The sequence below is a fragment of the Talpa occidentalis genome, unplaced genomic scaffold, assembly GCF_014898055.3.
Source record: "Talpa occidentalis isolate TD23 unplaced genomic scaffold, MPIMG_talOcc4v2.1 talOcc4.2, whole genome shotgun sequence".
Classification (NCBI taxonomy): Eukaryota; Metazoa; Chordata; class Mammalia; order Eulipotyphla; family Talpidae; genus Talpa; species Talpa occidentalis.
The window spans coordinates 92974-114417 of record NW_023602073.1 but is presented as its reverse complement, the minus strand read 5'-3'; the positions used below and the strand labels follow the sequence as shown (position 1 = coordinate 114417).

The 21444-nt window shown below is 49.5% G+C and overlaps 1 long non-coding RNA gene and 1 other non-coding gene across 2 annotated transcripts; both read right to left on the bottom strand.

Moving 5' to 3' along the window:
- Window positions 1–10811: 10811 nt before the first annotated feature.
- LOC129146355 (uncharacterized) lies at window positions 10812–17833 on the bottom strand. The gene is made up of 3 exons (XR_008552927.1): window positions 17556–17833; window positions 17131–17342; window positions 10812–12368 (listed from the first exon to the last, which is right to left on the bottom strand). It is a non-coding gene; the product is annotated as an uncharacterized LOC129146355 (long non-coding RNA).
- A 3204-nt stretch (window positions 17834–21037) lies between these two features.
- On the bottom strand, window positions 21038–21204 carry LOC119253655 (U1 spliceosomal RNA). Its single transcript, XR_005127183.1, has one exon. It is a non-coding gene; the product is annotated as a U1 spliceosomal RNA (small nuclear RNA).
- Between the last annotated feature and the right edge of the window lie 240 nt (window positions 21205–21444).

Here is a 21444-nt window from a genome sequence, read left to right as displayed (position 1 = left end):
ACCAAAAGGGTGGATCTGACTTGGCAAAGGGCAGCAGGGCAGCGGATCGGGTGGCTAAGGCCGCTGCCCGTTCTTCCCTCCAGGGGGCACTCATCCCTCTTGTGGACCTGACCCAGTATGCTCCTGAGTACACCGAGCGGGAGGAGGAGAGAGCTCGTGCATGGGGATTTACTGAGTTGGACCCCAGCTCTACCTGGAGAGTAAACTCCCATGGGGTGATCCTCCTCCCGGAGGCCCTGGTATATCCGGTGCTAAAACATCTTCACGAAGGATCTCACTATGGGAGAGATGCCTTGTTAGAAACGGTGCGCCCATATTTGAAGGGACCATATTTGCATAGAATAGCACAACGGATCACCCGAGGTTGTCAACTATGTGCCAGGAATAACCCCAAGACTGACTCCCACCCTAAAGCCACTGGGGTTCAATATCGAGGCAAGTGTCCTGTTGAGGACTGGCAGGTGGACTTTACACAAATGCCTAGAACAACAGGCAACTTCAAATACCTATTGGTTTTTGTGGATACGTTCTCGGGATGGGTGGAAGCATTTCCCACAAAGACGGAAAAAGCTTCTGAGGTTGCAAAACCGCTGCTGAAGGAGATAATTCCTCGCTTTGGGTTGCCGGACTCTATCCAGAGTGATAATGGGCCAGCATTTGTCTCTGACGTCACTCATGCAGTGAGCAGTGCATTACAGATCAACTAGAAATTGCATGCTGCATGGAGACCGCAGTCTTCTGGACAAACGGAGAAAATGAACCACACCTTAAAGAAAACCTTGGCAAAACTGTGCCAAGAAACACAGCTTCGTTGGGACCAGGTACTATCCCTTGCCCTCCTCCGCATAAGAGTGGCACCTAGAAGTGGGCTACAATGAAGCCCCTTTGAAATTGTGTTCGGAAGACCCTTCTAGGCCTCAGTTCTGAAAGCCAGTCCAGAAATAGCACAAGATTGCCGGATCACACAATATGTGAAACACATCCAGGAGGTTCTGGCAGTAATTCACAACTTTGCAACCTCGAGAATCTCTATGCCTCCTGGTCAACCATTGCATCCCTTCAGACCTGGAGATCAGGTCTTACTGAAGACCTGGCAGAGCGGGGATGCTCAAAACCAGCTGTCAAAAAAATGGACTGGTCCCTGTGATGTTTTGTTGAGCACACATACTTCTCTGAAACTCGCAGGCATAAAACCCTGGGTACATCATTCCAGAGTTAAGAAAGCGCCAGAAGGAGCTGACCCAGAGACGAAGTCCCATTGGTCTTGTGAACCCATTGAAGACTTGAGATACTTGTTTAAGAAACAGAAAAAAACTTGAATGTTACTGACTTCTTTTCCAGTTATTGTTGCAGGATACCCAAGAACTCATTTTTTTTTCTGAAAAAAACCCTGAGAAAAAAAAAAAAACTAACATGCTCAACCCAATCTTCTTCCTTTCAAAATTTAGGAGAAGTGAAATAACATCTAGGATCATGCATATGCTGACAGTATTTTTTTTTACATAGAAAAGTTTTTAATCTTGATTTTGTTATTTCCTATCAACTTTTTGTTTTTTACTTTGAGGTTTTTTTTCTCTGCTTGTTTTTTTATTGTTGCTTTGGCCTATCAGAGAAACTGCAGTTGCATGGGATATCCCACGCGTGATGAATGGTAACTAAAGAGCTCTTTGTGTCTATATGTCTGTCCTTGTATGTCCTTGTGTCTGACTGTCTTGACCTCCAGTGATTGACAACTTGGTATACATGGTGCCCATAGACGTTGGAGAAAAAAAAAAAAGTCTCCAGTTACGAGAAAAACTAAAAGTTATGGTTTTGTTATAGGACAGGGAGAGGGGCAGCCCAAGCCCCGCAAACCTGTCTATTCTAAATGGGTTCTGCCATCCGCCGCATCAACACAAAACATAGGAGACTTTAATGGGAAGGAACTTTAATAAAACTAGGAAACAATACAGGAAAGGCAAAGAGTCTAGTTTCTAAATGAAGCACCCAAAGTTACCCATCCCCTCGTGGGTAAAACTCCATCCATATGGGATCGGCCCAGAACAAGGCCCCAAAGCCTGCTACAAGTCTAAAGCATCTTCCAGTGGGGACCCACAGAAAAGGGTCACAAACAACTGGACAAGCCCGGAAGGAAAAGAGCAAAATCAACATCAAGATAAAAGCTGCCATTGTCACCTCCCCACGGGTCTCACCCACATCTGTGTCACCCCGTCCACGACCAAAAGACAAGCACAGTTTCTTCACGTGTCTCTAGGCTCCATGTGCCACCTCCAGGTCTCCTGGCTCCATCCTGCTTCCTTCCTTCCTCAGTCTCTTCTGTAGCTTCTCCTCTTCCTGCTCAGCTCCACCCTTCCTTGGGTGGGGCAGGGAACCTCCCCCTTTCCTGGGGACCACCCTGTTACAGTTTGATTGTCAACATTGTGCTACTGAACTAAGCCGGTGCCTTCATAGAGATTGAACATTGTTGTTTCTGTTAATTTTCTGATATTTATGGCAAAGCTTCCCAGAAATCTAAATTCAAGTACAAATTTGGTCGCCTGTCATTTGGCTGATGCAAGGAAATTTTGTGGAACCTCAGTAGAGCTCCTGAGACACTCCACAAAGTTTCTCCCTTTCCTCCTGGGAAGGCATTAGATGAATTTGTTCTATTTGGCTTTTACCTAATGAAGTAAAACTGGAAGGGAAGCATTGTCACTTGGGAATATGGTGAAACTTTGGTATGTACACAGTGTTAACAGCGGTTTTCTAAAATGTGTATAAAAACCTCTCAGTATCTGGTATGTATGTAAATTGTCATTGGTGATTGTCACCTTGTAATATTGTATAATTTAATTGTTTCATATCTACAGAAATTGTTTCTGGAAATATAGGGAGAAAAGATCTCAATAGACTGCTATTGATTGAACTGTTGAGAGTAAAAAACTTTCCTACAATGGACTGAATAGACGTGGAAATACACTTGACATTTACTAAGTTTTCCTTGACATGATACTGGTAATTTTTTATGCATTCTGTCCTGAATCCACAAAGTTTTTGTTTTGTTTTGTTTTGTTTTGAGTAACCAGCATCTGCAGCAAGGTTGCAATTTTTTCCAGCAAAGCTAACTTGTAACATTTTCTCTCCCCTTGATACCAACGCAGCATACAAACAGTGGTAGTAATTTTTGCTACGTAACGTATCTCAGAGTCTGTTTTTGCATAACTTCCATAGGGATTTTGTCTGCTTAAACAAAAAAATTGGATGTGAGTTTGATTGTGTGGCCTTGTGTGGAGTTCTTCCAGAAAGTTGAAAAAGAGCTGAACCAAGAAGAGGAGAACCTGTTTGCTTTGTTTGTAGGGTTCCAGAAACCTCCAAGGAAGGTGAGGAAGCTTGCATCCATTGGCAGGACTGGACAACCCGGCCAACGAAAAAGCCCTGGTACCCTCAAGAAGAGGAAAGCCCAGGTGGAGTCTGATGAGACCAACTTTGTACCTGACGCCTGCATCGACTGGATGCCAACGGTTTGCTCTGATCCTATATGGAGTATTTCAACAAAGCCAGCTAAAAAAATTGCTGTTAGTTATTTTCTGCCCTGTGATTTTATTCAAAAATTGGGAAAATGGTTTAAAAGTAGATTTAGTTTGCAAACTTTTGCTATGCTGTTAAAAGTTTGGGATCAAGGTTGATAAAATTTGTGTTTTACATCAGTTGAACCATTTTAAGATTTTTTTTTCCTGTGATTTTGACATATCTGCTGTCTTGTTTTGGCTAATTCCTCCCTCCAGATTTTTTTTTTTTTTTTTTTTGGCTTGAACTGATGAACTATTTTTCCAGGAATAGAGAACTTTTGCTTTCCACAATGGACAAATACCTGGAGGTGCAACAGGGTGGTCCCCAGGAAAGGGGGAGGTTCCCTGCCCCACTCAAGGGAGGGTGGAGCTGAGCAGGAAGAGGAGAAGGTGCAGAAGAGACTGAGGAAGGAAGCAGGATGGAGCCAGAAGGAGCCTGGAGGAGGCGCATGGTGCCTAGAGACACGTGAAGAAACTGCGCTTGTCTTTTGGTCGTGGACTAGGTGACACAGATGTCGGTGAGACCCATGGGGAGGTGACCATGGCAGCTTTTATCTTGATGTTGATTTTGCTCTTTTCCTTCCGGGCTTGTCCGGTTGTTTCTGACTCTTTTCTGTGGGTCCCCACTGGAAGATGCTTTAGACTTGTGGCAGGCTTTGGGGCCTTGTTCTGGGCCAATCCCATTTGGATGGACTTTTACCCACGAGGGGATGGGTAACTCTGGATGCTTCATTTAGAAACTAGACTCTTTGCTTTACCTGTATTGTTTCCTAGTTTTATTAAAGTTCCTTCCCATTAAAGTCTCCTATGTTTTGTGTTGATGCGGCAGATGGCAGAACCCATTTAGAATAGGCAGGTTTGCGGGGTTTGGGCTGCCCCTCTCCCTGTCCTATAACAGAGGGACTGGTTTTCTTTCACACTGGAACCTGGTAAAAATGTTCATCTGAGACTGCATCCCAACCTCCATATATTCGATCATCATCACCATGGAAATGGTGGCAAAAAGTGAAAGGGGGGAATTTTAGGGGGAACAGGATGTCCTAAAGCTAATTCCATACAGGCTTTGTGGACTCCACCCCCACCCCAGGCCAAAGCCAAAGACACTGGGAACTCCAAATCCCATCCCCACCAAAGGGAAGGTAGCTGGGACCTGAGGGTGGGGTTAAGCAGCCAGGTTGATATAAAAGGCAGACACATGGGCTTTGGGGGTTCCCCATTTTGGCTCTCCACCAGCTCGCAGCGTCTGGCCAGCTCTGAGAGTGCCTTTGGGTTTCCAGGTCGACAGATCGGGTAGGACGCATTAAAGACTTTATTTCCCTATTTTCTCCCTGAGTTGTACATTTCCTCAATTCCCTTTCCCTTGTAAATAAACCTTTTATTAACCTTTTGTGTGCGCCTGTAGTGGAGTATTCATAAGTCCCATTTAAGCGCGCAGGTGAGGACCCACAGCCAGGAACCCATTCAATATTGGTCTGCTCTGTAACACAAGTGTTACCGAACGTCGGCCTCGGTTTCCCTCAGCCAATAAAAGGAAACTAAGTTTGAGGAAAAGGAAAGCGGTTTTATTTGTCGACAAATGAGGAAGGAGGCAGACTCATGTCCGAAAAACCACCGTCCTCCTCTTTGGCAGCGGGCAGGGGTATTTATACAGGGGGAGATGGGTAGAGGTCCGCGAAGGGGAGGGGGAAGGGGTCCGCACAGAGACAAGTGGGCGCCAGCTCAACAGGGAGATGGATGGGTGTCAGCTCCTTCATCTTAAGGGAAGGGGAAGGTGTCAAGGCACAGAGACGGGTGATCGCCAGCTTGTTTTCCTTAGGGCGAGGGGGAAGGGTCTACAGGGAAACCGGTGGGCGCCAGCTTTTTTTTTCTTCCCAAGGGGAGGGGAAGCTGCAACAAATGGGAAAGACAAGTCATCAATCCTGTTAATGCTAGATAAGGGGAATTGCAAAAAATGGGGGAAAGACAAACTTGTTAACTGTATCATAATCCCCACTCTCAGTTATGACCTTCCATTTCTATGGGAAAAGGGGCGTCGTGTCATCTGGCTGCTTCCTGCTGAACAGGGTCGTCGTGGTGGGGGGTTTACGATGGAAGGCCTGCACTTACTGGTGCCATAGTTCCCGACATGATGTTAAGGTCTTGGTGCTGGTGTGGCAGCGACAAGATATACAACACAGCGTAGTCCTAAATGTAAGAGGGATTACTTTTTCTCTTCCTTAAGATGATGACATTAAGGCTATAGCCCTCACTTGAGAGGACCAGAGAATAATATAGTTACGGAGACATAATTTTTCTCTACCCTCATCCCAATTCTGTAAAATAGTAAACCAAATCTAATTTTAACAATTTTCCCTATATTTGCATAAACTCATTGGGCAGAGTAAACAAGTAGAGTGTTGTTGGCTTTGTTGAAAATTCCACAGGCCTTAGCGTGAGCTTTTTAACATCCAGTCCATGCCGGCTTTATCAAAGTCACAGTCTCACCAATCTTCACCTGAGATTTCCTCTTCTCAAGGTTCCCAGGACTTTTTCCAGGGTTTTCCTCAGTCCTGTCCATGGAGGCAGCTTCCTCATTTTTCATGGAGGTCTCTGGAACCCAGTAAGCAAGGTGACAGGCTCTTCTTGGCTCGCTCTTGTCAGCTCAGCACAGTTTATTATTCCCAGAAGAATTTCAATCAAAGCCTTGTAACAAAACATGTTTAATTTACCAGGTTAAGGAGAAATAAATAAAATTCCCTATTGAGATTATGCAAAGATAGACATTGTCCTGAGAAGTACAAATATTGCCTATAAATTTTTGGGATGAGACAAGAGAAAAGCAAATGCTTCAGTTTGTTCATAAAAAGATGCAAATTGTCATTGTTAAGATCATAGCCCAGCTTAAAGACAAGGTTTCTGGAGACCCAAAAAACCAAAACATTAAAAACTAATTTTTTTTTTTAAAAGTCATGAAATATTATTCAAATCTTCCTCAGTGTACTTTCCATATATTAAGTCTCCATCTTCTGTTGGTAATTTTCATAAATCAAATTTTTATAGGCTCGGTAGGTCTTTTCAGTTCCAAAACATATCTATATTGTCAGTCTTTTTTTGTGAGTTTTTTTTAAAGACAAAGCTCAGCAAATAAACTTTAGAAAGAACAAAAACTCGAAAATGACCATACCTAAAATCATGGCTTAAGGTAAAAGACAAGGATGTTTGCTCAATTTTGTGACACACATACACATATATATTTTAGTATAATTAGAACCATCCAATAATATTATACCAGAACATACTAGGTTTTAAAAATCGCATATATTTTAGAACACTTTAATCAATTTTATATATGCTGAAAAGGTATAACTTTTTTTCTCAATGACAATTTTTATGAAGTTTTAACATTTCTAGATTGGTCCAATGTGTTTTAGCATTTTGCTATAAGGAAAATAATTTATTAAGAGTCCTAAGACGCATCAAATAATTTTACTTGATTAAAAAAAAAACTTTACCATTTTTGAAATTTGACTCCAAGAAAAGTTTCTTTACAGGCTTAATAATATATACAGATTTTTATAAAACAACACTAAGGTACCCAGAGTGATAACTAGAGGTTTTTAAAAGTAGATATATTTTCACAGTGCTCAACAATGCTGACAGGACTATATTTTTTAGTTTACCAAGTCCAAGGGTAAAAGAGAACCAAGATTACAGATTACCTAAACAGTTTTTAATTTGTCATCAAGAACTAGTAAAAGCAGTTTAAGAATACTTGAGCCTTTACTGCAGATGGAAAAGAAATTAAATTTTGGTTTTACGTAAGTACACCACTGATAATAAATTTGAATATTCCTAAAGCAAGTCATTCTAGCACATACCATTTTTTTAAGATACCTCTCTCAGATCTGCAAAGCTTTAACACCTTTTTTTTTTTCAAGATAGCTATTTTGTTTTGACACTAAATTTTTTAGACCTTTAGCATATTTTTTTACATACATATTTTAACACAATTTCGCTTTATTTGCATTTAGAGTTACAACATTTTAGTTTTTAATTTTTAGATTGTAAGACTGTTATAGAAGACTTTTGTCTTTATTTATGCCCACAGGCCCAGAGATCTTTTTCCAAAGTCCAAGCCCCCAGCAATTAGGCAATAGAGCATCCATTGCCCCAGCAGAGGCACATTCATCGCACTTTAAAGCAAGCAGGGAGTACAGAAGCTGGAGACTCCCAAGAGGTCATCTGGTCATCTGGGGCACACAAGTCAGGCGCCTGGCCAGAGAAAGTCCATCAGTCACTCCCTGAAACTTTTAGTCCACTCTGAGGCCTTGTCCCAACAAAACATTAGCTAATTAACAGGCAAGCCTCACATTTTTTACTTTAAGACATTGTTAGAGCTGTTATATTATTATTCCTTTGTACTGGATAACTCATACATAAACACATGTTTTATTTTTTTCTGGATGATAACAATAAAGTTTTGTTTTCCTACTATAAGAAGCAAAAATACACCAAAAGCTCATCAAGCAGTCAACAAACTTTCGTTATTAAACTTAGTAAATCCTTAGTTTTATAGGAAAAATATGCCACCATTTAAATAATGATAAGAACAGAGATACCAACTGTAGCTCTAGTTTTTCTTAGGATACGAAGTTCAAATTGCAGAGTTATAAATGAAACAAATTTATATACCAGAGGTTTTTCTTTTTTTTTTTTCCTTGGCTAGGACAAGGGAAGGAAAAATCAATTAAGTTGCTTACCTGGGGAACAAAGGTATTTCTTTCAAGGTAAAGAAATAGTGGGCCAGTCTTTTTAGAAGAGAATTTTATCAAAAAGAAGTCCAGCTATAAACAAAATCACACTTATCTCTGTTAACATAGACCAGGTCAATATTTTTTCTTTTTTTTTTTTTTCTTTTTTTTTTGACCACTCCAAATTTTTTAAAACACATTTAACATACAATAAAACTTTTAACTCCCAACATTATAAATCTTAGACATATGTGCTTTAATTAAACCATTACATTTTGAACTACTTTTTGTTTACCAAAAATTTTAGATCGCGGTCTCAAAATTTGGGTTCTTTTCTATTAGAATTTATATAGGCGCCATTTAAAATGATTTTTAACACAGTAACCCTCCAGAGACAAAAAAACACAAAGGCAAAGACATAGACACAGAGATCTCTTTCATTTAGAATTTTGGCCATTTGCACTAATTTTTAGAGATAGTTATTTTACCAATATTTCTGACAACACTGACAACAATTATTAATTTGCTTTTTAATATCTTTTCTAACTAACTCCTTCAGATAAGAAAACATTTCTCAAGTTATATTTGTAAGAATGCCCCTTAGGTTCTAAAGAAAGTGGGGCATAAAATTCCCTATCAGTTTTCTAAGGCCACATATTCCTTTAAATTCCTAGAAGAGATATTGGATGGGTAGACAGTTTCACCAAAACTATATCCCTTTTAATACAAAGATAGACTAATTCCTAAAACAACTTAAGTTTTCAAGTTAAGTTGATATAGCCATCTAAGTTCTGTTTTTTTTTTTTTTTTTTTTGTTTTTAATCAAGGAGGTTTCCAATAAGAGAGATGGAAGTTAAAGTCCTTACATGTTCTAATAAGCATCCCATTTTAATCATTTTAAAACCTCTAGAACCTGGGCCTCCCCTGGTGGCGCAGCGGTTGAGCGCTGGGTTGCGAAGCTGCCCGCAGCCTCTGCAGCACCGGTTCGATCCCCGGCTGCTCCCCGGCCACCGGGGGAGGGTCCCACCTGGCGCACAGACCCCTCCTGCCGCCCGCTGCTCCCCTCAGCAGTGTACTTCGGTCCTTCTGCCTGCTCTGCTCTCCGCTCTGACTCTGGTGAATTCTCTCACCCTCCCGCGCCTCTGACTGTACCCAGTGCTTGTATAAATAAATAAATAAATCTTAAAAAAAAAAAAAATAAAATAAAACCTCTAGAACCCAAGATTGGAACCATTTTTAAAGACAAGCATAGAAAACTCAAATTGCTTCACAGAGTCCTAGTTTCTGTTTGACCTCACGGATGAGGCCTGGTCCTAAGAAAGATAGAACATGGGCCATGAGATATACATGGGCCACGAGAAGGACAGCAGAAGAGGCAGATTAAGATCTTAACTTGGCAGCTTATTTGTTCTTAGATTCTTACTAGAAATTTGATAAGGAATATTATTTACAGAAACCTACTATGTAGTTTGATTAGTAAATTGATTATTTTAAGAGACTTAGATTTTCAAGGAAACCTAAAATTTTATGGTCAATAAGAAGTTTAGAAATTTTCCAACCAACTAGCAAGCTTCCTTTATAGCTAACTAGAAAGTCCAAAGTAATCTTGACAAAACCATCTGAGCCTGATCCCAGAAGTCTCAGCACAGGATCAGAAAAAGCCTGCAAATTTAGAGGAAGAAAACACCTCCTTAAAGTGGAGAACACTCTCTTCAGCTTACTTTACATCCAATTATTACAGTGACTGGTAAATACTGAGTTAGGTATCTGACTAAAACATAAAAAGCAGAAAAATACCAAATTTTTAAATTATCCAAGACCTGATTCCAGATACTTGCTTGAATTCCTTACACAGGCACAAAGATCAGATTCACAAATCTATTTGCATAAAATGGGGAAAAGGTAAGGTAAGACAAGAATAGAAAAACTGAAAAAGAGGTGTCCACAAGACCCAAAACCTGGCTCACAAAATGCCAAGAGCTGGAGGCCTGGGTAGAAGGGATTAGCATAGCCATTGACACAGCTATGGAAACCAAGATCCTCAGTCTCCAATGCCTAGATTACAAAGCATAACACCCAAGCAGGTATAAAGATATGGAGATTGGGCCTATTGTAGAATTGGGCCTATTGTAGAATCTCTGGTCACTTTCAGATTCTACATAATTATCCAGAATCAGCAACTAACCCGAAGGCTCACAAGTGGCGAATCCCTCCCAAACAGAAGACAACTATATCCGTTCAATCTCTGCACAGGCTCTGGAGAGCACTCCGTCTGCCCACCTGTGCCTAAGTAGCTTCCTCTTTTCACCAACCCTCTCCCTCTGCAGGGCAGCAGCCTCCCTGCCTGCCCATGACCTGTCTCTCTGGGGCCTCTCCTCACTGACCTCCCTCAGCGGAGGTCACTCTCCTCAAAGCCACCCACCTGCAACCACGCAGGCCTCTCTCAGCAAACCTGTCCCTCCTGGGGCAGCTGTTCCTGCCCGCTTGTGTCTCCTTTACTTTCCTTGTCCCCTTTCCCTAATAAACCTGTCCTTTCAATATAACTAATGTCTCTGTCTCGTGGAGAAACTGGCCTGGGAAGCTTGCTGCAGGTCCCTGAAACAGGAGCTCTGGCAACACCTTTCCCATAGTGAACCCAAAGACCCTGCACTCCAGACCCACTAACTCCAAAAAACAACATCAAGTAGAAGTCCTGGTCCAAGCCCAGTTTTCTCTCTGGAACAATTACAGTCCTTCCAGCCATCTGCCAATGTCCTAGAAGAGTCAGAATAATCTTAGGTTGCCTAAAGCCAAAGCATCTGGACTGACACTGAATGTCAGGGTAAGATTTTAGCAGAGCATAGATAAAAGGAGCTCACAGGTGAGCCAGCCAATGTGGAAAAGGAGAGTATATTGCCTGGCTCTTGTGCTAAAAAAAAATCAGTCTGTTCCCCACAATCAGTTTTTCCTGGGCTCCTGCAGGGAAACCGTGATAGGGGTTGCTTCTTAGACATAGGTTTGTAGCTACAGGCCGACCACTCAGTTAATATTTTCCCCAAGGGGCTTTTAGATGGAACAAATACGGCACCTCTCATAAGTTTAACTAAATCCCTGGCTTCCAAAAACAAACGGGAAACTCCAAATACCAAATACCAAATAGATATCAAGTGAAAAAAACACCAAATGTTTCCCAATTCCCACTCAACCGGGCCTAACACACCAAAGAGCACTCCAAATTGAGGGAGACTCATAGACTCCCTCCCAAATGAGGAGACCTGAACTCCCTCCGCGAGGGGACTCAGATTCCTCCCGAATGTGTGAAGGCCAAGGTCTTGGCGTGCACGCCAGGAGAACTTACACCAAACGCCAGGGGACCGCGGTTTTCCATCCAGTTTCCATCTCCTCAAAGGTAAATCCAGGGTGCAGAGAAGAGCTGTGCCTCTCCCGAGGAGGACTTGGGAAGTTCCCCGGAGGAAAAAGAACTCCGGCAGCTGCTGGGACTCTCCCTCGTCCTCCTGGAGAGAGGGCGCTCCCTCGCAGCAGGAGGGTCAGGATGCCACCCGGGATGCCCAGGCCCCTCTCTGACAGCACAGACCAGCATAGATAGGTGAGCCCCGGTGCGCTGCAGCAGGCAACAGCTCCGTCAGTTGGAAGTCAGAGTTGGGGTTGGGAGAGCCAAAGTGGCATCCACCTCCTGGCTGGCTCGCCAAAATTGTTACTGAACGTCGGCCTCAGTTTCCCTCAGCCAATAAAAGGAAACTAAGTTTGAGGAAAAGGAAAGCGGTTTTATTTGTCGACAAATGAGGAGGGAGGCAGACTCATGTCCGAAAAACCACCGTCCTCCTCTTTGGCAGCGGGCAGGGGTATTTATACAGGGGGAGATGGGTAGAGGTCCGCGAAGGGGAGGGGGAAGGGGTCCGCACAGAGACAAGTGGGCGCCAGCTCAACAGGGAGATGGATGGGTGTCAGCTCCTTCATCTTAAGGGAAGGGGAAGGTGTCAAGGCACAGAGACGGGTGATCGCCAGCTTGTTTTCCTTAGGGCGAGGGGGAAGGGTCTACAGGGAAACCGGTGGGCGCCAGCTTTTTTTTTCTTCCCAAGGGGAGGGGAAGCTGCAACAAATGGGAAAGACAAGTCATCAATCCTGTTAATGCTAGATAAGGGGAATTGCAAAAAATGGGGGAAAGACAAACTTGTTAACTGTATCACAAGGACTGATCAATCACTGATTAACCAGTTTGATGACAAATGGCAGTGCGTGATACAAATATTACTTTTATAAAACTAGTAGTTCTCTGCCAAAGGCAGCAATTCAACATTTGGCCTTACATGAACAAGTGAAAAAACTTCTGGGAACAAAAGGCTCTAAACATCCCTGGGCCAAGTCTTTTAGCATGGAGATGTGGCCATTTAAGGCAAGGGCTAACTGGAGGAAAGTCTTTTTTACTTTACAGTTAAAGATAACAGTTGAATGTCAGAGGTGAGCCAAGCTCCAGGTAGAAGAAAACTCTTGATAAGCCAGAAGGCACCATAGTCAACTCCTGCTAGTTCATTCCTGTTTATTTAGGGCGAATTGGCATGGAAGCTGTCAGAGTACACATTCAAGAATAAATCGACAGCAGTTTTGTGACTGGCTGAGCTAGCTACAACCATCTTTGGCCATGCCTCTGATAAAATATTGGTAACTCCTTCCAACTACAAACAACAATCAGCAATCTTACAGAGAAAGGAATTTTCCCTTAATCTTAAAGTTAAACATGGAAACTAGGCTGCCTAGATAAGTAGAAGAGTAATAGGCAGAAAACTCCTTGTTTACATTAGGGGAATTCCTCCCTGAAGGGAGAGCTGGGGGCTAGGGAGGAGTCAGTGCAGCTTACCTGGTACCATCGCCCTCCAGGCCCTGGGTTCCTTAGTAGCCCATCAATATTAAAACAATATACTATAGATGACAACTTCTAGATAAACGCCTTCTGGTTTCTGCTTTAATCAATGAGTTATATGTTAGTCTCAACTTTAAAGGTTAGTTAGAAAAAAATCCCTGTCTCCCTTCCCCCAGGTACTTCCTGCCCTTTGTTTCCCCAGCCTTAGTTAATCCTTCACTCAGTAAACATGGAAATGTGAGCTCAGCCACAGAAGCCTTTTGCTAGTAATAACCTGACTGGTCGTTTCAGATAAATGACTATTCTGAGAAACTTTTGTTGAGCTAATGAGCCTCCTTTAAATCAAAAAACAACAAATGTCACAGCTGTGAGACTTAGCCACTATCCCTCCATCTTGTGTATCACTGCCATCTCAGTATTTCAAGTTTTGCTTACTCAAGACTAAATTGCCTGCATTCCAAAGAGGGTTTATGACCCCCACCCCACTCTGGTCTTATCTCAGACAGCCAGCCACAGTGGAGCCGAGTAATGGGTCTAACTGGCCATAAAATAGAACCGAGCAATGCAGGCCACTAATGGGGTCAAACTGTAACAGGGAACCTCCCCGGGGACCCAGGAAAGGGGGAGGTTCCCTGTTACAAAACTAGCCATAAAATAACTGTGTACCCACCGTTGTTAACAAATGCACCTGTGTAATTGTAACAGGGTGGTCCCCAGGAAAGGGGGAGGTTCCCTGCCCCACCCAAGAGAGGGTGGAGCTGAGCAGGAAGAGGAGAAGCCGCAGAAGAGACTGAGGAAGGAAGGAAGCAGGATGGAGCCAGGAGACCTGGAAGAGGCGCATGGAGCCTAGAGACACGTGAAGAAACTGTGCTTGTCTTTTGGTCGTGGACTGGGTGACACAGATGTGGGTGAGACCCGTGGGGAGGTGACAATGGCAGCTTTTATCTTGATGTTGATTTTGCTCTTTTCCTTCCGGGCTTGTCTAGTTGTTTGTGACCCTTTTCTGTGGGTCCCCACTGGAAGATGCTTTAGACTTGTAGCAGGCTTTGGGGCCTTGCTTTGGGCCAATCCCATTTGGATGGACTTTTACCCACGAGGGGACGGGTAACTTTGGGTGCTTCATTTAAAAAATAGACTCTTTACCTCACCTGTATTGTTTCCTAGTTTTATTAAAGTTCCTTCCCATTAAAGTGTTATATGTTTTGTGTTGATGCGGCGGATGGCAGAACCCATTTAGAATAGGCAGGTTTGTGGGGCTTGGGCTGCCCCTCTCCCTGTCCTATAACAGATTCAATGAATGATGTACCTATGTAACTAATGAATGATTGCCAACATGATTTAATTTTTAGAAATCTACGTGTACCCCTATATAAGATCCCTGTTCCCTTTGTTCAGGGCTCCCGACCTCCACCGTTACATCGGTGAGTGTCGTGGGCCTGGACTCGAGCCTGTAATCAACTCCTTTATGCTCTTGCAGCGGCTGTCTGTGTGTCCTTGGGGGCTGCGCTGGTCGACGCTGGGCACAACATTTTGGGGGCTCGTCTGGGATCGACGAGTGCAGACCCCAACTACCTAGCAACCGAAAGGAGTCTCAAAGCGTGCAGGTGGGTGTCAACACTCGCCCAGGTGAGGTGTTAGTCTGCAGACCTGTAGTACTGAGTACCTGTATGTGTATTGTTTGTGGAGCTGTAATTGTTTGCAAACCTGTGATTTTGGTCACCAGAGGGCTTAAGCGGACGTGCTGGCAGGCCCCTGGCGTGGACCGCGGGAGACGTCCCGGACCACCTGGTAGAAAACCCTCAGCCTATGTGGGGGAGCAGATTCCCCTTTGCGGGGCCTTCTGAAAAGTCGATCTTTGGTCTGTTTTTTGGGTCAGTTGTTACTGTGATTCTAGTATTTGTCATCATGGGTCAATCGCCATCTACCCCATTATCTGTGGTTTTACAGTATTTTAAAGATGTCAGGTCCAGGGGGTCGGACCTCGGTACAGAAATAAAGAAGTCGTCTTTAACTACTTTTTGTTCCTCAGAGTGGCCACAGTGCGGAGTTGGTTGGCCCCCAGAGGGAACTTTCGATTTACAGGTTGTCCGTCGTGTGAAGGAAGCTGTCATCCGTAAAGGAAGACGCGGATATCCTGACCAACTCCCGTATATCTTAGTCTGGCAAGATCGAGTCCAGAACCCCCCTACCTGGTTAAAGCCATTTTTGTCATTACAGGCACAACCCAGACCTCCGGCTAAACTGCTTGGGTCCCACCCCAACACTTCGTCGTCGGCACCTGCGGATTTTCAGGACTCTCCTCCAGAGGAACTTCTTTTTCCACCACCCTATCATAACCCTCCTAACAACCCTCCCCCTCCCCAACCTCCACTGTCCTCAGAAAAACCTCCCCTGGAGGCGGGCTGGGCTCCCGGGCAGGGTCTGGCTGAGGGCGAATTCCCCGGACTCCACACCCCTGCGCGTGGCAGGGTCCCCGAATGAGCAGGGCAACCAGCCTATGCACGACTGGCCGTTCGCGACCAGTGATCTCTACAACTGGAGAGTGCAAAAGGCACGTTTCTCCAAAAACCCTAGAGACCTTGTTCATCTGCTAGAGACTGTTCTGTTTACTCATCAGCCCACCTGGGATGACTGCCAGCAGCTCTCCCAGGTTCTCCTCACCACTGAGGAGCAGGATCTATACTGACGGCTGCCAGGAAGTTCGTCCCTGGAGAGGAAAGACGCCCACCACCAACGCGGCCCGCATAGACTTAGTGTTTCCCTCGACCCGACCTGACTGGGATTTTCACCAGGCTGAAGGTAAGGAGAGACTCCGGGGGCACCGCCAGACTCTAATGGCAGGGTTGCACGGCAGCCCGCAAACCCACCCATTTGGCCAGGGTAGGGCATGTGCGACAGGGAAGGGAGGAGACCCCCGAGGCTTTTCTAGAACGCCTCATGGAAGCTTCTCGGCAATAAACTCCTATGGATCCGGAGGCAGAGGAAAACAAGGCCGCGGTGGTAACGGCCCTTGTTAACCAAGCAGCTCCTGACATCAAACAGAAATTACAGAGAATAGACAGGCTAGGAGAAAAATCTAGTTGAGATCTTATTGAGGTTGCAGAAAAGGTGTACCATCGCCGCGAAACTACTGAACAGAGAGAGGCCCACACCCGCTGGGAAGAACGGAAGGGAAGAGCGGCTGAACACGCACGCCATGCTTGGGATATGGCCAGAATCCTGCTCGTTGTCACTCGGAAGAACGACTCTGGTAAGCTACCCTCCTTCCGCCGCCCCAGCTCCACACGCAGGACTCTGCAGCGTGATCAGTGTGCAGACTGCACTCAGAAAGGACACTGGGCCAGGAATGCCCAAAGCAGCAGGGGAGGACCTCAAACAACACTGCTGCTTCTGACACTCCTGTCCTGGTGCTCGGGGGCATGAGGGATGACAGCGACTAGGGGCGTCAGGACTTGACCCTCCCGGAGCCCAGATTAACCTTAAAGTGGATGAAGACCCCTGAGTTTCCTTGTGGACACGGGAGCACAGCATTCAGTTCTCACAGGACCTCTGAGCAAGCTGCCCGACAAAACAGCATGGGTGCAAGGGGCTAACGGATGCCAGCAGTATCCCTGGACCACTAAAAGGCCCGTGGATGTGGGTAAAGGTCAGGTTTCGCACACCTTCGTGGTGATCCCTGAATGCCCGTACCCGTTCATTGGAAGGGACCTTTTAACCAAAGATGGAGCACAAATCTCGTTTGGACAGGAAGGAGTTAAACTTAGAGACTCGAAAGGTTCTCCCCTGCATGTCCTCAGTTTCTCTTCAAGATGAGTACCGCCTGTGGCTGACGCCAGACCACCCAACCCTTTCCGAGTGGTGGATGAAGTCTTTCTCGAATGTTTGGGCAGAAACGGCAGGGGTTGGCCTGGCGTCCCATCGACCACCCATTATAGTCCAACTAAAGGCAGAGACTGAACCCATTCGGGTAAAGCAATACCCTGCGTACACCCACCGATGTAACGGTGGCGGTCGGGAGCCCGGACTCGAGCCTGGAATAAACTCCTTTATGCTCTTGCAGCGGCTGTCTGTGTCCTTGGGGGCCGCGCTGGCCGACAATGGGCTCAACAGCAGCCTCTGCGAAAGGGTCAATCAACCCTGGCTGCTCTGGGAAAGATGTGACTGCTCCCTTCCTCGTGCCTGTGCTCACGCGCTCTCCCGGGTGGCCTGAAATGCATATATGAAGGGCTGCGGAGACCCTCAGCAGGACGAGGCCCGCACCCCACCGAGTGTCTGCGTCTCCTCATCCCCCTCCCTTGTCATTCTCTACAGTTGCGCCACCGCCGTCCCATCCTTCAGGAACCCCTGACACCCAGACGGCGCCCTCTAGCCCTCCGGCCCTTGCCCGCCCCCCCACCTGGACCCTCTACCCCCTCTTACCTTATTTCAGTCTCTTTGCCCCCATCGGTCTTCTGCTGCTGTCCGTCTTCAGCAACCTTTATTTTCACAGCCCCCACCTGAGGTGTGCCCCGGAAGCACTCACACCCCTCCTCACAGGTGTCCACCGTCAGGCTGTGGACGTGTCTTCCTCCCACACGCCCCTTCTCTACCCCAGGTTTGCCACCAAGGTTTTCGGAGCAAACCCCCAAAGGCCGCTGTCTTCTCTCACCCCTCCGTCCACACTGCCACGTGTTCCCTCTCCACAGGCTGCACCTGGCTTTCTCTTGGCCCGTCACCCCTGCCTCCAGGGCCCACCCAGGGGAGCTGCCACCCGAGCCGAGGCGCAGCGGCGGGGGAGCAGGAGCCCCCCGCCATGAGCACTGCCATGGACACAGCCGCAACGGGCTCCCTCCAGCCAGGGCACCCCGAAAGGTTTCATGAGCAGCTCATGTGCACGCGTCCCCCCCCAGGTTCGCTCTAGATCGCCCCCCACACCTCCGCTTCCTCCAGGGGGAACCCCTGCTCAGTCCCCAGCGGGAGCGCCCGGCTGGCGGCCTTCTCCGGGTCTCTGCCCACGCCGCCCCCCACCCCCAGCCCCCGCTGCGCGCACTCTGACCTCACAGTCAGCTCTTTTGGGGGGACAGCCCAGCCCCAGGGGTACTCACTGCCGTCCCCGCCGCCTCAGGCTCTCCTCGCCGCCGCCGCCAGGCAGCTCCTGTGCAGGTCCCACCCCCCCCAGGATCGCGCTGGACGGCCCCCCGCAGCCGCGCTCCCTCCAGGGGGAGCCCCTGCCCAGCCCCAACTCCGGCCTCCCCAGCAGGCGCGCGCGGCTCGGCTCGGGGCCTTCTCCCGGCTGCGGGCTCGGCGCAGGCCGCCCCCCACCCCCAGCCCGGGGTGCGCACTCTGAGGTCTGAGACCCTCCGGTCTCTTGGGGGACAGCCCAGCCCCAGGGGTACTCACTGCCGTCCCCGCCGCACCAGGTCTCGTCCCCGCCCTGCGGGCGGCCCCTGCGCTCAGGCCGCCCTCGGCCGGGGGGCACCGCCCGCCCAGGAGAGCGCGCTCCCCGCGGGCCGCTCCGGGCGCCTCCCCGCCGTGGGCGCCCCCGCAGGCCAGGGCCCCGCAGGGCCCCCCCGCGCCCGGAGGCTCCTCGGGCCCCGACCCTCCCTCTCCAGCCCACGGGCCGCGCCCCCAGGGGCCGCGAGGCGGCTCCGCTGCTCCCGGAGCCTCCGCAGCTGCGTCCCCCGTTCCGGGCTCCCGACCTGGGCGCCCGCTTTGGGCGCGTCTGGGCGGCTTCTTGAGACGCTCCCGCCGGCTGCGGAGAAGCTCCCCCCAGGCCGCTGCAGGCCGCCCCGACTGTCCTCTCCGGGGGCGCAGAGGATCCCTCGCTCCCCCTCCCCGGCGGGCGCCTCGGAGAAGGCGTCCCCCGCCCCAGCCCCTGGCGTGCTCGGGGGGCCCCGCCGTCCGTGGCGGGGGCCCCGTCAGCGCCGGGCGAGCGGCTGGGGCGTCGGGCTCCTGCTCCCCCGCCGCTGCGCCTCGGCTCGGCTCGGGGTCCTGGGCGGGCCCCGCGGCAGCTCCCCGCTCCGCTCCAGTCTCCGGCGGCCGCTCCCGGGGCGCGGCCGCCTCCTGGGGGTTCCCGGCGCCTCCAGGCTCGCCCTCCCCCCGCGGGCAGAGCTTCGAGGGACGCTCGCCCCAGACCTGCTCTGAGCGGGGCCCGAGTCCGTCGGCGGCCCCCGCCGTGCGCACCCCGCGCCCCGCTCCCGTCCCAGCCCTTCGGGGGCCGCGTTCCCGTAGGCGCCGGGTCCTGCCGCCCGGGCCGGCTCCGGGAGCTCCGGGCACACGGGCAGAGGGTCCCGGGGATCCGGGGGCTGACGGGGCCTTTCGCGTTCTCCCCGACAGCGCAGCCGGGCGCCCGGGGGCAGGGCGGGCAGGAGGCCCGGCCCCGGTGAACCCCGACTCTCCGGGCTCTCTGGGCGGGCCGGGGGCTGAGGGGCCGGGATGCGGGGCTGAAGTGGGGGGGCTCCAGGGGGCAGGCCCCCCCAGCGCCCGGGCATCTGGACGCTCTCGGGGCTCTCTCCGGCGTTCCCGCGGGGTCTGCTCCCGTCCTGGCCGCTGCGCGTCCGCTCTCGCCGCCGCTCTCGCTGGGGGCCCGAGCCCGCCCGGCCGCCGGGTCGCCGCCTTATATGCTCCGCCCCCGCGCCCAGGGGTGCGCCCTCGCCCGCCCCGCGCCTCCCGCGCCCAGGGCCCAGGTGCTGCCGCGGAGGCCCCGGCGCCCGAGCAGAGCGGCGGCCTGGACGCCACAGACCCCCGCTCCGGCCCTGAGCCCCACCCCGGTGCGCGCCCCGGATCTGCTCGGAGCCGCCCCTCAAAGGGTCGCAGCGTCTGGTGTGTTTCGGGGGAGACCTTGAGACCGACTTTACAGGGACTTCAAATGCACAGGAAACTTTCAGGGCAGCTCAGGTGCTCTCTGGCTCACGCTCAGATTCCTGCTTTCCCGTGTATTTTGCTTCCCATGAAACACTCATGTGTTTTCATCACCATATTCCATTTTGTATTGAACCAAAATATTCCGGGGATCTAGCACATCACCCCCAAAATAAATCATCCTGGTTTCCATGTTAGAATCCATTTCAGCTGTCCCCACCTGCCCCACCTGGGTGAGAGCATCTTCTTCCCTCGGATCGACTTTTCTCTTTGGCAGCTGTTCCTGACGCTGCTGCTTTTTCACAACCACGAGGGGTGGAGTGTGTGCCCCTGCCTGCACTGTGGGGTGTCTTTTGTTTTTTTTTTAAAGATTTATTTATTGATGCATACAAGAATTGGGGCGCAGGCCAGAGGTGTGGGGGTTTCCGAGAGGATTCCCCAGAGTAGGGAGCAGAAGAGGCGGATCTACACTGCTGAGGGGAGCAGCTGGCGAGGCAGGAGAGCTCTGCTGGGCCACGTGGTTGCTCCGTGGTCAGGGATCGAACTCGTGCTGTTGTGGCTGCGGACTTAACCCCTTCCGCCACCAGGGAGGCCCAATAAATAAATCTTTAAAAATAATAAACAACAGCATGCTGTCACCGGAGCTCCAGAGACTTCAACTGGGCGTATGATCAACGGGGTGTGTTGCTGAAACACTGATTGTGAATCACTTATCCTGCAAAAAACCGAGAAACTAGAGAACTGTATCCTTCAAACTTTAAAAGACTCTTCGCTTTTGTAGGTGGGGGGGGAGGGGGCGGGCGCTGGGGCGGGTGAGGGCGCACACCTGGGGAGCCCGGGCGGAGCATCCATGCGCAAGGAATTGAACGCAATTTAGTAAAAGGTCCTTTGAAACACAAGCGCCAGGAATCCTTCACAGACTCGCGAGGCCTTCGCCTGCTCTGCGAGAACAAGAGCCGCAGCCACAGAGATGAAACACGTGCCATTCACACGGTTAGAAAGAGTTGAACAAAAAAGGTGGCGAGCTGACCTCCTCCCAATCTCCCTTTAGGACACACACTCAGGGGAGAGCGCGGGCGCAGACCCCCCGCCACACCTGACGCAGCGAGTTTCCCGCAGGTGGGGAAGCCGCAGGGGTCGGCACGCCCGGGGCGCAGCGGACCAGCCTCGCCCTGGGAGAACCACCTTCGTGATGGTGATCGTCGTGTCTCCCCTGCCAGGTCAGTGGGAGCGGCCCGCGCGCCGCCACGTGCGCCCGGCTCCCCGCCTCGCTCTGCACCCACGGCTCGGCTCGCGCCGCCCGCCCACCCCGACGCCCGCGACGGCCCTCGCCCCCACCTCGCCGGGCCCGAAAACACTCCGCGGGGAGGGGGCACTGGCGCCCCCAGATCAGCCGGCGCAGGGTCAAGCGCAGCAGACCCAGCTTCCTCCGCGCGCTGCTCATCTGCATCCGCCACGCCCTCCATGC